The sequence below is a fragment of the Etheostoma spectabile genome, chromosome 24, assembly GCF_008692095.1.
Source record: "Etheostoma spectabile isolate EspeVRDwgs_2016 chromosome 24, UIUC_Espe_1.0, whole genome shotgun sequence".
In the NCBI taxonomy this organism is placed as follows: Eukaryota; Metazoa; Chordata; class Actinopteri; order Perciformes; family Percidae; genus Etheostoma; species Etheostoma spectabile.
The window spans coordinates 7,378,164-7,382,239 of NC_045756.1; the positions used below are offsets into that span (position 1 = coordinate 7,378,164).

The 4,076-nt window shown below is 38.4% G+C and overlaps 1 protein-coding gene across 4 annotated transcripts in view; it reads right to left on the reverse strand.

Annotated features, from left to right (window-relative positions):
- Positions 1–4,076, reverse strand: part of LOC116674032 (NGFI-A-binding protein 1) — a 27,122-nt gene that overhangs the window by 16,978 nt on the left and 6,068 nt on the right. The window lies entirely within an intron of this gene.

The window sequence follows — 4,076 nt, forward strand, 5'->3', positions numbered from 1 at the left end:
ATAGATAGATAGATAGATAGCTAGATAGATAGATGGTAAATAAAGCTAGCTAGACAGCTGACAACCAAACATGGATGCTGCAACATCAACTCCTTTGCGGCACTTTTCAGCTTATTTATCAGTGCTACAATATCGTCGCTTGAGGCTAGGGCCTTAGCACTAGCAACGTTAGCAATAGGGCTATAGCAGCGCCAGCTTTTTGGGTGGCCCCTATACCTCTGAGTTGTCTGACAAAAAAAAAAGTGTTTTTTTTCCATTCTTAGGTCCTTGGCCTCTTTGTGTCTTATTGCTGATAATGCTACAGCCTCTTTCAGTGAGATCTAAAAGTGAAGTCGAGGTGGAGCTTCCCACAAACACGTCTACTCATAGCTGAACCTGACGTAAGTCTCGAGTTTGAGTTTTCCACATTGGCGCTCAAGCTAAATGAAGCTTGAGATGCATCATATCCTTGCTTTCATTCAAAATGTAACTCACAACTTGAAAAATAATTACGTAAAATTAAGTAAAAATTAAGTAAAATCAGACTAGGGCCGCAGGGTAGGAGGAAGACAATGACAGTTACATTTTAAAGTGCAGTTTTCTGCTGATATTTTCTATCAACTAACACAAAGAAAACTCTTACTGTCCATTGCGATATGTCGCAGCCTTATGCGAAGTGTTTATTGCGCCGGTTAAACTCGGGATGACGGCGGGTAGGGATCAGGGACTCTCATTTGTTAGATTTATTTTTATTTTTTTTATTTTTTTTTGTGTTATTTAATTATTTATGTCTCCTTATTTCCCTTCCGTGTTTTAGTTTGTACACTGTAAAAAGAAGCACTGTAAAACAATTTTGTGACTTTTTTAAATTTAAACTTCATAATTAATAATTATAATAATAAAAAATAAAAAAAATCGATATATTGTGCAACCCTGAAACCGATCCAGAAATCTGCTCATTGGATTAGTTCCATCTGCATCAACTGTGTCAACACCCACACACCCCCCCCCCCCCCCCCCCCCTTCGCGTGTAAAACGTTTACAACCTGAGTGAGTGCGCTACGGCAGAAACCAATGTGTGAAAAAACAAGGTAACGCGAGAGGAAATTCACCTTCTGCAGCATAAGATACACAAAAAGCAACAAGTGGAAAGCCTGATTCAACTTATCTCATGATGTAAGAGAGAAAGGGTCATTTATTAAACCCTCCTGTTGTCCTTGGGTCAAATTTATCCAGTTTTCAAAGTTTCGTTATGTAGAATTTGAGTTTCTTTTAACCAAACTGGCTGAAAAAAACCACGCATGGTAAAATGGTTTCAAAACAGTATCCTGACATCGATACACGTTCCTCTGATCTTAAAGGGTAACTACTACATTTTCAACCTGGACCCTATTTTCCTTTGTTCCTGTGTTTTTGTGTCTAAGTGACTGATTGGAACAGCAGTCTTTGACATTGGTCCAGTATTAAGTGAGATTGCTGCAGTCGGCATTGGAGAAACAAGCTACAATCTAAGTTAATAGAGCAATTGTCCAGCTTGTATTTATCTTCACAAAAGTGCTTGTTTTGCGTCTGACAGGCTCAGATTCATATAATAAGTGTCTGACAACATTATGGAAAGGATTTCTAAGGAGGTTGACCTTTCTGTTAAAGAGTAAGATCCTTTTTTCAAACATAAAAACATCTGCAAAATTACGTTTGCTAAACCCACCAGACTCCATGCAAATAAACAGTAATTTTAGCTTCGTTAAAATACACTTCAGTCAAAGTCGACAGAAACAAAAGAAAACTATGAAATGACGTTTTGAGTCATCTTTCCACTTTTCCAACCATCAGAACTCTAGTTTTGGTTGAAATTAACACACAGTTTACTGATTTACATGTGAAAATATGTTAGCTCTATACACACTAAAAGTACTGTTTATTTAAATGGAGTCTGGTGGGGTTAGGGCTGTCTATCTCAGAGCTGTTTCTGGTTAAACAGAAAGGTCTCAAAGAGGTTATTAAAGTCTATCTCTGTAGGGATCCTTTCCATAATGTCATCAGACACTTAGAATAATAACTTAAGGCTGTCCATGGCAAAAAATCCCTTTCAGTGGACGGAATTGACGATGCACATTTGCCCCATAGGGTTACATTGCAGCCCGGTCTGTGGCTGCCTGTTACAGGGTTCCCGCTTAATACTGGACCAGTGTCAAAGATGGTTGTGTCTGTCAGTCACTTACACACAAACACATATTAAAATAGGGTCCAGGTTGAAAAAAAACAGTAGTTACCCTTTAACTATTAGTCAAAATAATATCATCATATAATTTCAGCTTTTTTTAAATACAAAATTAGATATAATTTCATATGAATGAGGTTTATTGACCATGAATTCCAAGAATACGTGTTAAAGTAGTGGCGGTAGTGGGGAAAGAAACGTAAAAAAAAAAAATGTAAACGATGAAAAGACAAACTAAACTATTTAAAACATATTTGAAATTCAAATGATGTGACAAAACTTTTGACCAGATAAGACAAGGAATCAATAAGCAGAATCATATTTGGGAAAATCTAAATGATATCTTTCACTCTGAGGAGTACGGTAGGTAATATCTTGGGCGGGGTATTGGCATTGATCTCCCAAATTTGGGTTAATTATGACTTTCATAATTCATTGGTCAACAAACCTCATTTATGTGAAATAATATACAATTGTTTTGTTAAAAAAAATGAAGTTAGTTATGAATTAGGATTAGAAGACGATGAGTGGATACAAACGGGTAAATGTCAAAGTTTAGTCAAGATACTGTTATGAAAATATTTAAATTCTGTAAAATTCATTCATTTTACCTGAAGAACGTTGTATGGAACCTCTAATATTTTGGGGCAATTCGGTTGAAAGAAACCTTCATTTAGGATTTAAAAAACATTGAAAATGGGTCAAAGTTGACCTGAGGACAACATAAGGGTGAGAAATTAGTACTGGATGCTTTTCTTTGACATAAATTATGGAAAATTGAATATATTTGTGTTTTGGACTGTTGCTCAGTATACAATGGCATAGATAAATGTTTCCCCTTGGGCTCGTTTAGAATATAATTCAACATTATTATTTTTTTACGACAATTTAGACACAAACAATGAAAGTAGGTGTTAGATGCAGCGCTGAATGCCACTCTTGCCATATTGTAAAAGGTGTTTTCTGCTGTTTTTTTCAAGGTCAAGTACAAATGTGTGAATTGAATAACTATATTTGGCTGCGGTGTGTGAAGTCCTGTGTGTGTGTCCGAGACAAACGTGTGTCTAGGAGACTAAAAAAGAAATGACAAGAAAAAGCACCGCAACCAGAAGCTGCAGATTCATCGACCATGTCGACAACGACCCAACGGGGGGGAGGTAAATAGCTGGGTTTACCTACAGTCCAGTCAGAAGGGAAGAGGACGTCTCTCGGTTGGACAGGGAGACGGAACGTCTTTGAAAGCACCTTTCACCCTGAACCCAGGTGCCTTTGATTTCAATCTCTTCCATAGACAACCCAGGTTCATTTACTCCACAGAGTGAATAGCTTTGATAAGGCTTTATTGTCAGTGTTTCAGTTCAACTGTGTGTGTGTGTGTGTGTGTGTGTGTGTGTGTGTGTGTGTGTGTGTGTGTGGTGTGTGTGGTGTGTGTGTCTGTGTGTGTGTGTTTGTGTGGGAGTAATAGGCGGGGAATGACAGGCTCTAATTGAGTCCTGCTTCACAAAAAGCGAGTTTGGCGAGTTCGCCTTTTCACCTAGACGAGTGAGGCGTGCGCCAGGCCACACACACACACACACACACACACACACACACACACAAGCTGATGTGTAGTTTTCCAGGTGAAGTGCCACGCAGCAGACCATGGGCTTGAAGTGAGGGATACTTTGATTTCACTATGATTGATGGCGTGGAATAAGTAATGTCCCCCTGACTTGGGACACGTGTCCCTTTAAATCATCCTAACATCACATTTAGTCCAATAATAAGTATTAAAAAGACATGCCCTAGTGACACACAAGCTAATCACGTCATAATTCCTGCAATATCCCTGTGATAACTTGCCCGTGGCAATGACACAGTCAACTCCCATGGCCCT